This window comes from Ambystoma mexicanum, chromosome 3p (genome assembly GCF_040938575.1).
Source record: "Ambystoma mexicanum isolate Mex_15411 chromosome 3p, UKY_AmexF1_1, whole genome shotgun sequence".
NCBI classification, from domain to species: Eukaryota; Metazoa; Chordata; class Amphibia; order Caudata; family Ambystomatidae; genus Ambystoma; species Ambystoma mexicanum.
This window is the reverse complement of record NC_090925.1, coordinates 848,958,016-848,971,581: the sequence shown is the minus strand read 5'-3', so window position 1 is coordinate 848,971,581 and position 13,566 is coordinate 848,958,016.

The following is a 13,566-nucleotide window of genomic DNA, read 5'->3' as shown; positions in this document are numbered from 1 at the left end:
GAGACTATTCTGGGTGAATCTTGACCCTTGTTCCATGGCACCAGGAGTGGGAGTTTCATTGGAAGCAATTGTGTGGCCCATGCTGGATATTGGAGGTGTAGGGCGGGAGTTCTCCTACAGCCTAACTGCGTTTTAGACATTCCTTTACGGGTATGTTATGTTATTTTATTTTTCATTTATATAGCACCTTATGTATCATTGGTATGATCTCAAAGTGCTGGTGGGTTGAACGCCCTCAGGAACCGTAGTTCAAGTCAGTAGAGAGAGAGAGAGAGAGAGTCATAAGGTGCGTGGGTGCACCGGATATGTGTGCAGCTGGTGTGGTATTTGCGTGGTAGCTGCTTCTTAGCGGTAGGTGTGATGGTTGGGAGGTCAGGAATATGTGTTCATTCTGGTCGGTTGGTACCCATAGTGATTTCTGGCTGCGTTAGGCCTGAGGAGACGCTTAGGCTGGCAGTGTATGCTCAGCTGGCTGAGTTTAATTAGGATGATGAGGAGTATGAGGCAGGTGTTAGTATGAGAACAGCTATACTGAATGTGTCATAGTATCGCTGTGTTCTAGTTGAGTGGTGGTGTATAAGAGAAAGTAAGCATGGCGGTGTGATATGGTGGTTTTCGGTAAGGCGCTTGAGCTTGAGCGTTCCTCTGTACCATGAATTCTATTCGTTTTATTCACTCTGTCCGTTCATTCAGCTTCGTCTGTTCATACATTTCATCAGGTTCGTCATTTAGTTTACTAATCCTTCCATTCATTGCAACATTCGATCCTTCGTCTACATAAACTACTCCATCCAATCTGTTGATCCATATTATCCTTCCCATCTATTCAGTGTGTTCCATTTGTTCCATCTTGTTGATGTCCTGACTCCAGAAGAACTGTACTAGGGAGTGCAGGAAAGAGTTTGTTTTCCTAGGAGGATCCCAATGCACGGAGGAGTTTGGCACGATATCTACCTTTGGAATTATGCAAAAGGTGGGATCTGGCACTGGAGGAGGGGCTGGGGAAAACCCCTTACAGCACCTTCAGGGTGCCAATGGCATTGCAGGTGGGCATCGTTGGTCACCAGAGCTCATCTGAACACAAAAAGGGTAGTGACTAGTGTGACATCATCACAGATGTCACATTCAGTTGCAGATACTGAATGCCCTCTCCGTCCTCCACATTTTTCTAAACCATTTTCTGCATAAGGCTCTACCATGTTGCCTCCTCACAAAATGATAGCATACTCAGTTGTAGCCTTTGGGTGGAATCTCCTGCCTGCCCATAAAAACATCTGGGGTGTTCTTAACACTCTGCCAAGAAATGTCACATGACTTTGTCATGCAAAGTGGTCACTGGTATTCTATCCCTCACTAGTAGTCGGATGGCACACTCTATTACATCAGATGAATTTAATCTCCTCCTATAAAGAATTGTTAGACATTTTCTACACAAGCAACACGTATTATATGTCACCAAACAAACATGGCACACTGATTTACAGTTAGTGAATATAAGCTTGTCTTGCCTCCAAAGAATTGTCGGCCGAGTTTGTCACAGTGGATTTTTACTATTCTTAAGGCTAGATTAAGATCGCTAGCACGGGTATCAAAAAAAGCATCAAAATGGTTTGATTCCTTCCTGACTGACAGAAAGCAACAGGTGAAACTGGGTGTCTTTCTGTCAGAAAAGTTGAAAATATCATGTGGCGTTCCACAGGGTTCATCATTGTCCCCTATTTTGTTTAATCTGTATATTCACCCCATGTTAGAGATTTTCGCCCGGTTTAATTTGCAATTCCATTCATATGTGGATGACACACAGATTTATGTTAGTCTGAGGCAACCAATTGAGGCAGTTGAACACATTATTAAGTGTGCAGAGGAAATCAGAATTTGGATGCTTAGAAACAAGCATTATTGTGTTTGGTTCAAAGCAAAAACTGAAAGCCTTCTTTTCTATGACCCAATGTCCCTCTCTTTTTGGAATTGCATCTAAGTATTCAGACTCAGTTACAAATTTGGGTTGCATCTGGCAATCAAATATGGGTCTCAATCGCCATGTAAACCAGATAATAAAATCAGTGTATTTTCAACTAAAAACACTAGAACCTCTCCTTCCCCTTAGCTTAGAAGGGGACCGATCTATTGTGATTGGTACTTTGGTTAATGCGAGGCTGCATTATTGCAATGGGCTTCTGGTGGGTTGCCCAAAATACCAGCTGCAACGCCTCGCAGTGGCTCAAAACTCTGCAGTTCGATTGATCTCCTCACTTCCCTGGAAAGGATCAATCTCAGAATTCTGTAGGAAGCTTCACTGGTTGCCAATCCACCAACGTATCAGGTTTAAACTATTATGCCTGGTTTTCAAGTGCTCACGAGGGGTTGGCACCAGTATACCTAGCTTAAGAAATCAAAAGATATAATCCTCCAAGACCATTAAGGTCACTAAGTCAAGACCTTTTGGTGGTTCGACCTTCAAAATCCACTAGGGGTGACAGAAGGTTTTCAACAGCTGGACCTCGGGCCTAGAATGAGTTGCCGCTCTATTTGAGGAAAATAGAATCACTGGCACTGTTTAGAAAACAGCTTAAAACATATCTATTTGAGTAATCTGTAATATGAATCGTGCCTCTGTAGAATTTTGCAACTTGATCAAATTTGCGCCTAGATGTGGCTTTCCACTCGGTTCCTTGGGGTTATGCGCTATAAACATTTTCAAATCAGAAGGATTAGACTTTATCATTGAAACTTATATATTGTGTCATCATAAAAAGGTGACACGCTCGATCAGAGCCACTGAATGCACTCTGACACTTGAAAAGAAATCTTAGATTTTTTATTTGCAAATTTGCAAGCAACAAGTAGTTTGTATTTTGTCTCCCCACAGAAAGAAGGTGCAATGATTTACATCTGCTGAATGCAATCTCTTCCTACCTCCCAATAATTAAAAGACTTTGTCTATGCAAGCAACTACTACGGTGTCTACAAAAAGACACAAAAAGATAGCGTTCCCAGTTATAGTCACTGAATGTAACCTCCTGCCTGTCACCTAACAACTCTGGGAAGTTCTACTGCTCACCCTGTTAAGGAATGTCATCTGAGATTTTATGATACAAATGGGTTGTGGGAATTCTCTCCAACCTTAGTAGTAAATAGTCACAAAAAGATGGCCTTCCCTCTTTCATTGTCCTACCTCTCCATCAACTAAATCCTATTTTAATATTCTACCTCTCCATTGGCTAAATCCTGCCAATGTTCTAAAGCTCCCTCAATTGTGTCAAAATATGCTTAGCCAAGCGTACAGAGCACTTTATGACCATTTGTAAATGCTGCACTGAATTGCACTGCCTTGATGCACAATGTAAAGTAATGAGCACATCTATGTTATGCTTGGTTCATCATTGTTAAGAAATGTAAAATGAAAGTTTATTTTTTATCAAAAAAAAATTGCACCATTAACCAAGAACAGCCAATTATAAAAACAAAATGGCTTTTCGATCAAAAGGAAAGGAGCTACTGCGATTAGTGAGGCAGAGAAAATACTTGTACAGTCAGAGCAAAATGAATTGAGAAACATGACTTACGGTTAACAAGTGACAGACAGTGTGAATTCAGTTTGTATTGGAAAGTGCACACCTCTCCAGAGGAACAGGAATCTCTCCTGGAAGCAGAGTGTGCATCTACCAGGCAATGGGGAGAGAAGAGTACTGCCGCCTGCACGGATTCCAGCACTGCAGGGGAACAGCAGAAGGGTCAGCAGTACCTGCAGCAAAGAACAGAGCAGCACTTTTTCCAAGGGCTCCAACTTGTGCAGAGGAAGGATAGTGCTGCTTGTGTGGATTCCACTCCATCAAATCAATACTTATCAGGCTAAACAGGTGCCTGATACCGGTTCCTCTGGAAAAGAGGCAGTTGTAGCCTGGTGAGATGTCCCTCTCACCTACATCAGTCTCTTTGTGGTGTAAATTGGCACGCAGAACACAGTGTAGGCAAGCCAATGTTCGATTCACAATGTTGATTTTTATATAGTTCAGGCAATGGTTCAAGCTAGTGATTATTGCTGTCCTGTGTGGAGAGGCCTAGTTGTACCTTTTATGTCTCGGGAATACAATAATTGATAATAACAGGTTTGGAATAATTGTGTGCAGCTCTGTTGCAATCCTAATTCAGTCGGGACCGTAATCTCTGATGAACATATGTTGAAATTGGAAGGGAGTGAACCTTCTGGGTTGTAAATTAAAAGACAAATGCCTATGTTTAGACAGCTGCCCCTACACCCTCCTCATTGCTCTGTCTGTGGCATCTTATACTTTGTGCATCCACCACACCTGAGCATTTAGTGAAAGAAGGGATTTGGTCTGAAATTATTCCATGTTGATGGTGTTCAACCTAGCAGCAATCATGTTATTCAACTGTTACATGTTATGACCCACTGCACTTTTGCAACACTGAAGGGTGATGGCTGGAAGGGTTTGAATTAATCTAATCCACTGGCATTGCTCTAGGTAATAAGGCAACCCTCCAGACCATCAGCCTGCCTTGCCATTACAGAAGAGGAAAGACCACTGGTAACTCAGGAACGTCCCATGAAACAAAGGGCATCCCAGTCAGAAACTTCGGAGTCACAGCCCTATCGTGTCCCCTTGGCTTGCTGGGCCCAGAAGTTAGGAACTAGGCATGCAGCATGAGGAATGTGTGCCAATAAAGCACACACGCAGGAGGAGGGAAACACGTCTTCTTTATTTCGCTTCCTCTTACGCACTGCTGTGTAACGCAGCAGTTTCTGTCTTGCAAATGTGCGCTTGCTCTCTCCTCATTGGCTCTGCCTCTGCAACTTTAACAGTGTCCTGCCCAGACACGACAATCCCTTCTACACGAGACCACAAGCAACCCCAGAAATGTGTCAGACTCATTAAGCCTAATCAGTGAGGTGCAGCTTCCCTGGGAAACTTCCTGCAGAAGAGACATACCACTCCACCTCCCTACCTGAACATTTTCAACAGGTGCCCTCAGAAACAGAGCTTCCAGAATAATCCTATTCTTTCGACCCGGTTCCAGGACACTAGATCCCTGGACCAGGAAGAAGGGAGAATCAAGACAGAAAAGTTTGGGGAAAATGTCCAGTACCCGAGCTACTCCGGGAGAAGGGACAGTTACCCTTTTTGGGAGCAGTAGAGGTAGGAACAGAGACCACTGTAAAACAGATGACCTGGTGCACATGCTGAGGGCACAGTCAAGCCCTCAACCTAACCCTGCTTCCCGGAATTCACCAACCTCCGGCGGGTCTGATGCCCCCGGGGGAGGGGAGAGGTTATGGAAGGAAAGTTCTGACAAGCAACAGGTTCCTGAATATGGGTCCCGTGTGGAAGGGAGGTGCAAAGCCCTAGAGGAAGCTTCCTTTCTCACCTGGACAGAACCCTTGGACACCTCTCAGCCTGAAAGTGAACCTTCTATCCCTGAGAAGTTAGAACACAAAGAGCAAAGGATAAGTAGGAGCAGTCATAGAAGAACCCACTTTGTGGAGCAACACAAGCTGATCCTCTTTGAAAGAGAAGAATCCCTGGAGGATCAGGTAAGCAAATCTTCAGGAACGGGGGATCCCTTCCAAAGAAAAATGGGTTCCAAAAGACCCTTAGTTTGACAGGTTAAGTATGGAGACCGACCCAGATCAAGAAACTATTAGACCTCAAAAAGGCCAGCCAGATAATGCAGAACTTTAAGAGTTACCCTCCCCACAAACATGTTCTTAGAATTGTCTGCAGGTAAAGGGAGAAAGCGGCATCTGGGCAGAAAGAGGATCCCCCAATAAAGCAAATTGCTGATGTAAATTACAGATACCAGATCGCTAGCGTGGAAAATCATCCAAGATCACAGTTCCAGAGTTCAATATCAAGAAAATGACCTGCAAAGTAGCAGATAACTCACACTTTCTTTGCACTCCTGAATTATCAGCTCTGGTGGATACTCGATCCCAAGCCACCCTCCTGTCCAAAAAGACCTTTGACCAACCAAACTCAGGAATAACAACTGTCTCCGTGATATCCTGGCTATCATCGATAAGGCTGTGGCTTGGATGACCTCTTTCCTCTCCGATCGACCCTCCCAGGTCCAACTTGGGATCTTCCTCTCATATGTCTCTGTCTCTACTTGTGGTGTTCCCCAGCGGTCTAACATCTCTCCCTGGCTGTTCAAACAATATCTGGCACTTCTTGCCCACCACATTGCCACTCTCTGCCCCAACTTTCAGTGCTATGCAGATGACACTGAACTCATTTTCAGGCTCACGTCTGCCACTTCTCTCATTTCTGACTGTCTGTCTGCTATCCAGGAGTGGTGTGCTGCCAGTGATCTCTGCCTTAATGCCAGTAAAACCGAGATTTCCTTCATCGGCACACCTGCTCCCTCCTTTCCTGTCACTTTCTGGTCGGCCTCTCTTGGCCCTCTTCCTGCTCCCACCTGTGAGGTTAAAAACCTCAGGGTCATCTTCGACTCCACACTCTCCTTCTCTCCTCACATCTCCGATGTCTCTAAGAAGTCACACTACCAGCTGCACCTCCTCAGAGGTATTCTTCCTTTCCTCTCCTTACCCCAGAAGCTCACTGTCTCCAGAGCTCTGGTTCTCTCTAGGCTGGACTATTGTAACAGCCTCTTTTTAAATCTGCCTGCCTCTACTCTCTCCGCCCTCTTCAACTCATCCAGAACAGGACTGCAAGACTTGTCCTTGGCCTCAAGCCCAGGGATCATATCTCTCCAAGACTGAAATCTCTGCACTGGCTCCCAGTGGCTGTGAGGATTAAGTTGAATAACCCTCTGCATTGTCCACAAGGCCTTCTGGGGCCTCAATACCTTCAACTCTCTCTTCCTTAACATCTTTCTTCTCGAGCTCTTTGCTCATCTGCCTTCAACTCCCTCAGGGTCAGACGCTTCTCCAGGAAATTAGTTGGTGGTAGATCTCTTTCCTCGGCTGGGGCCTCCATCTAGAACAGCCACCCTGCCTCTCTGAAACTTGAGGAGAACCATCTCCGGGTCTGGAAACACTTCAAAACCTTCCTCTTTGCTTCTGCTTTCTCTCCTCCTCTCCCCTGCTGAACTCCTGGCTGAAACCGAAACTGCACTGGTCACCTGGCTACCCTCTGATCTCGGGTGCAGGGCCCCTCTCCCACAAGTTGGACAACTGCACTGCCTCCCTGGCAACCCCCGCACTTGGGGATTGTTTTCTGTATCCCTACAGTCCCTATCAGCACTTGACACCTGATGTCTGCACTTACACTTGCACTTGCCACTAGATGGCCACACTTTTTACTTATTGCTTTTATTTATTCTATTTATTTTTACTGTCGATCCCATGTACTGCACTGTCCCCTCCCCTTTCACCCCACACTTTTTCCCTTCCCCTGCACTTGCGTAATCTCAATGTATCCTGGCCTAGTAAGATCGTTGTCTCTGTCTACCCTCTGTTGCCCCTCCGTTGCCTCGTCGCGCCTTGAAACAATTGTGTGTATGCACGTTATAAATGCCATATCTTATCATATCAATGGCAGAAGGTTACCAAATTCCTCTCATACCTCATCCCAGACAACTCCAAAATTTCAATGGGAATGACATTTCAGTCAAAGGGACTGCATATCTGGAAATAAGCATTGGACAACATTGGTTAAAACATCTAGTGGTAGTCGTGACTCCAGATGGCACACCTTGTTTACTGGGGAACTGTCTCTTTCAGAGGTTATCACCTCTGATCGACTGCTTGAACAAGGTCCTCTGAACCCAAACCAGCCAGCCTATAAAACTAAAAATATGTAGCAATTATGTAAGCTTGAAAGGAGCCTGTAATTTAATCGAACAACTGTCAGAAAAAGTGGAATTTCATTTCCAGAATAATCAGGTCCCAGACATCACCGTCATCTCTTTAGAAGAACAAACTGGTGATGGGAACCCTTCTCCATTATTGAAAATCAACCTTCCTCCCAGTTTCAAGTGGCAATCCACACTGGAAGGGAACATCCTTACATTTTACACTAGTTAATCCAAACTCAGAAGAAACACTTAGTCCCATGAGAAAAGACAATGAAGAAGCAGCTCAAAGTCTGACCGACATACAGAAAAAGAGTAAACAGTTTTTTTTCCCATTCAGTTAAATGGGGGAGAGGAGTCTGTGCTCACCAGAATATACCTGAATAATGGGAAAAGCGTAATCGGTGAAGGTTTATTCAGGAAAATCCCTAAAGATCGGACCATTCACACCTTTAAATTGATTGATAAATGGGAAGTGGGTCTGAAAAGCCCAAATTCCAAACATTTCCTGCCTAGCAGGTATATGCAAAAAATGTCCAGTGGCAACAAAAGCATAGAACATAATTGTTGTGTCGTAAGAGATGTCCCATCCTGCCTTTTATATAGGTAGAGAAATCCTTAACCCATTTGCAATCAATTTGGATCTAATTAATAATAAAGTCTAGTCGTGGATGGGGGGGTAACCCCATGGGCTTTGATAACAATATGATATGGCATTTGTAACGTGCCTATACAAAAGTGTTTCAAGGTGCGAAAACACAGAACACAGAAAAAGCATTCCAGTCTGCTCAATTGCTGCCTTATGCATTTGAAGTTCAAGTGCAAGAAGAAGTTACCATCCCAAGATGGGTGCGGCAATTCATGATTCCCCTCAAATTAAGCGAGGACTGAACCTCAAACATCAGGATGCCTATATAAATTTGAACTTCCATCTCCAAAAACAAGGTTTGTATTTACATCTGACACCTCTAGTAGATCTAGAACATGACAACATTTGAATATTGGTGGATAACAGCTACCCTCGATGTAACACTTTTGGCGCAGACACCTTTGCTGTAATGGCGGTTGATGCCCAACATTATTCTATTGATTTAGGTAATGAAATCACCGGACCAATTCCAAACAACTGTTTTGACATCAGCGACAGTATTCGTCCAGAATAGATTTTGACCTGTGAGGGGGGAATGAGAGGGGGGGTAGGTTTTTCTTGTTGTACTCTTCATACCCTTATGGATAGAAGAGGTGACCTATGACATCAGGAGGGATGAGGTAGTATTTAGAGTCAATAACAAGAACCCCAAACCCATGGATCCTCCAGTCCAGGTTAACACCATAAAAAGAGATCTCTCCACCCATCTGGAGGATACCGCTGAAATTGCCAAGTCCGAGGTCTTTCCAAGTTTCAAGCAGATGGTCCAAGAACTAATCAATCTTCCTGATGCCTGTGAGACTGAGAAGCAAAGACAGAAACTGAAAGGTATTCCTGGACTTCCAGGATATCTTTTCAGTAGATTCATATGACTGTAGAAGCAGATCTAGTCATTCAAACACCATACCCATGGACCCAGAGATGGTTCCAGTATTTGTGAAACAATAACGGTTACCTCTCGCATCCATGGGGTCACTCACAGAGTATATTAAGAACTTAGAATCTTGTTGGATTATTCGTCTGATCGACAGAACCTTTAACAACCCAGTACTGGGGATACTAAAGCCAAATGGCCAATGGAGACTATTGGCCTCATTATAAGTTTGCTGGTACAGAAAGAACAGGTTTGCCTGCCGGAGCCGTTGTACCAACAGGTCTGACCCTGCCGGGCACAATGGCCATGGTAGGCAAGCGGTCATGGAAGCACTAGCACCATTAACAACAGTGCCGGTGCTTCTGTGGTCCCTATTCCCATAGCGTCCCATAGGACTCCATGGGAATGGGGACTTAGAATTTGCCAGCGCCTGACTTCCCAGACCACCAAGTTGTAATCCCCCAGTGTTACCAGGAAGTCAGGTGCCGGTAAATTATTCTGTGTCCGGCAGCAACCCGCCGGTAGCACCGGCAGGGTTACCGCCGGACTTCGATTGAGACCCTATGTGCAGTAATGAGGGAGTTGAACAAATAGATCCACATGTCAAGATGGCCACTTCCCTACAACGATCAAGGGCTGGCACAGATACAAGGGTCAAAAGTGTACACATCCATTGACTTGACAAATGGTGACTGGTCGGTACCTATGAGTAGGGAAGACCAATACAAGCTTGCCTTTACCTTTGGGGGGCAGCAATATTCGTGGATGCGAACACCCTTCGGATATGTAAACTCCAGCAATGAGTTCAACATCTTTCTACATAAGGTCATGCCCGATGTGGGCGAAAAGGGAAAACCTGCCATATGTAGGTGATGTTCTGATCAAGAGTTCAACTGTGTAGGAACATATAGCGGAAGTCTGCCATGTTCTGACCCAGTTGCACAAAGTCAGAGCAAAACATCCTTTCAGAAGGCAAAGTGGTGTAAGACCCGAGTGAACTTGTTAGGGCACGAAATTACCCCAGAGGGTCTCAACCCCCAGGCAAAAAAGGTGGAAGCCTTATTGAAATTAAAATACCCTACTACTCTGCCAGAATTGAGAGGCCTTCTTGGACTCACTTATTATAGTTGGAAGTTCAATGAAGACTCTGCAGAGGTCATTTTGTTCTTGGTCCATTTATGAAAGGCCAGAGCCAAGAGGGAGTGGGGTCCAGAACAATCTGAGGCAGTTGAACAACTGAAAAGAAACCTTTCCCAAGCTCCTTGTTTGGCTTACCCTATCAAGAATAAGTTCTTCTTGGAGACAGGGTTTTCAGATACTCGCCTAACATCGTTATTGTGCCAAAAGTATGACATGGTTAAAAAAGTTATCTTGCATGCAAGCAAAACTTTGTCCTCTGTGGAGGAACAATTCAATGACTGTGAAAAGGCACTCCTGGCCACAGTGTGGGAATTGAAAAAATACCGCCCATACATCCAGGGGGAGCACATCATAGAGACAGCTCACCAACCCATTCACTACTTGCAAAGCGACAGAATCCGGGTGGGGAATCTAAGTAATTCCTGAATTACTTCCTGGATTCTGTCCATGCAAGGCTTTCCTGTGGAGGTCAGATTTGGCCAAAACAAGAAGAGTCCTCTAGCGCAAGGTGTCATGATGCCTACCCCCGGGCATTAGGACCAGGCCCATTAGCTCCAGGAGCAAGCATCCAGATACTTATTAAAACCCCAACAGTCCCGGCTGGGGGCTGTTTGGGTTCAGTCCTGGCCAGGTTCATCATAGAAATCAGTCCTGGCGCCATAGGTCCCAGGCTCATAGACTTTACTTACCTGATGCAGACCATGCTGCAAGTGAGTCCAAGCCAACGTGAGGCCTGGATGGGACTATTTTATTACAGGGACTATTTTGTACTCGGGCATGGTTCTGGGGAACTTCTTACCTGGAACTACTTTGGAGGCTATTTAAACCACGCCGGAACAGCAGCACACGCTTCGCGTTATTCTGCATCCAGCAGCGTAACGCTCACCATGTCTGCAGTCAGCATCCAGTCTTCTGCCACGCCCGCCTCGAATCTGGAGCTCCTAAAACAAAGAAGAAAGAAAAGGACAAGGTTAGAAAATGAACTATTTTCGAATTCCTCACCTGATTCCCGATCCATCTCGCCTCCGGACCTGGAAAGAACATCATTTCAGTACGTGTCGCATCTCCAGCTGCAGCGCCGTGCCATACTCACCAGTCCTCGCAGCATCTTTCGATTCGGCACTGCCTCCATCATTTCTTTGCCGAACTCCGGGACCTGGGGGACAAAAGAAACCAATAAGGTGAGCCGGGAAAACCAACAAATATAACGCTTATCACCATAGACTTACCTGATTTACCACCGGAGGTATTATTCTATAACTCTCCACATCTTCATGTGCCGCACCTGCAAAGAGAGAGAGAAAACAACACGTTAAACACGTGCAACATTTACCGGACTGTACCGCACAGCGTCGGGTAATACAGACTCTTACCTGAGTGCCAACAGCTACCACGAGAGCATCTTCTCACAAACTCAGCTGCAAGACAAGGAAGGAAGGGGGGGGGAACAAGAGTGAACATCGGACATATTGAACTCTATGAACTTGATACTTACTGGTCCTCGCCAGGAACCTCAGAGTCAATACTCTCCAGAACTCTCCCACGCCTTCAAACCAGTGAAGTAACTGGCATCAACGTGCCACTGCAATCTATGCAGGATGGAGAGCTCATCTTTCAAGAGTATAAGGTGAGATTGCTGAGAGGGCACTTCGGAGGTGATTAGTGGGGAGGACTGTGGGGGGTGCCATCACTTGAATCCACGGGATGCTAAATACATCTCTCCACTTGCAGGAGAATACTTCTACGGATCAAGTAGACAAGATTAGGAGGGCCAGTCCAGTCAGTCATCTCTGCACTACGCATCACGTTGGTGGAGTCCGCAGCCGTCCGGGTCTGACCGACGCCCCTGTGGGAGCCAGGTGAGCGTAAAACAAGGATTAACAGACTTGCATGATTGTGCTCAAGAAAACTGTCTCAAGGACGAAAGTCTAATGATCAAAAACAATATGGAGGCGTATTTACCGTCCCTGTACAAGGTCTATGAAGAGGACATGTGCCAGGGGATGCCCACAGTTTATGTGAATGGGTGCTCCTATCATGTTGGCACTAAAAGGGAAATAGAACTAGTGGCTGGCATTTGGAATGCCTGCTGAATGATACCCCGGAAGCCCTCCATTAGTTACTAAATAGGGCCTTTAAGTAGTCGGGTGGCAGAGTTGATGGCCACACAACAAGCCCTCCTCACTGCAGTACACCACCAACTCAAAGAGCTGGTCATAATAACCGACGATAATTAGGTCAGGAATGGGATTGTGGAACACCTTATTAACTGGAAGAATCAAGGCATGCTTTGTGCCAATAAAAAAACCCATCAAGCATTGGAAACTGATCGAGTCCAATGATGATCTGGTGACGTCAAATGAGATGACCATCTATTGGAAGAAAATAGGTAATTCCAAATTAGAGGGGCCAGATAAGACTGGGAATTACCCTGCTGACAAGCCTGCTGAAACCAGAGCTCTGCAGGGGGATTTCATAGATGCAGAATCCCTGCTGGGTGAAATCAAGTCACCTTTGTCACCAGATACCAAACATGTGCCAACAGTTAACTCTTGACTGCACAGTGGAATAAAGATATCCTGGATGCAGATTTGATCACTGCCCAAAAAGAGGACGAGATTATTGGAAAATTCTATCAACACATTGAAGACTCTGGGAGTTTCCTTTAACAGAATCAGATTATACTGGTAAAGAGGATCTCTGGGTTTTGATGACATTTCCCAAAATGTTCCAGATCCAAGACGGTTTGTTGGTATGTAGATCCTTATCGGGATGTGAGCAGTGGTTGGTACCTAACTCATTCCAGAGCCTGATATTGAACCACGCTGATGACGCGGCCACTACTGGTCATAGGAGGTTTCATACGACATCAGAAATCTTGAGTGAGTTTGCATAGTGGTCAGACATTTATTTAAAGGGGTGTCTTGCGGGTGCTCAGTTTCAACCCAGTTAACTCACACACCAAGCACCCCTATAGAAGGAGAATGACACTGCCATGGTCAGATTTGCAAGTCAATGTCATCGGGCTAGTGATTTGCTCCTCTACAGGAAATAAGTACATGTTGACTGTAACATGCTTGTTTACAAAATGGGTAGCATGTCTTCCTTCCCCAAATTGTAAGGCGGA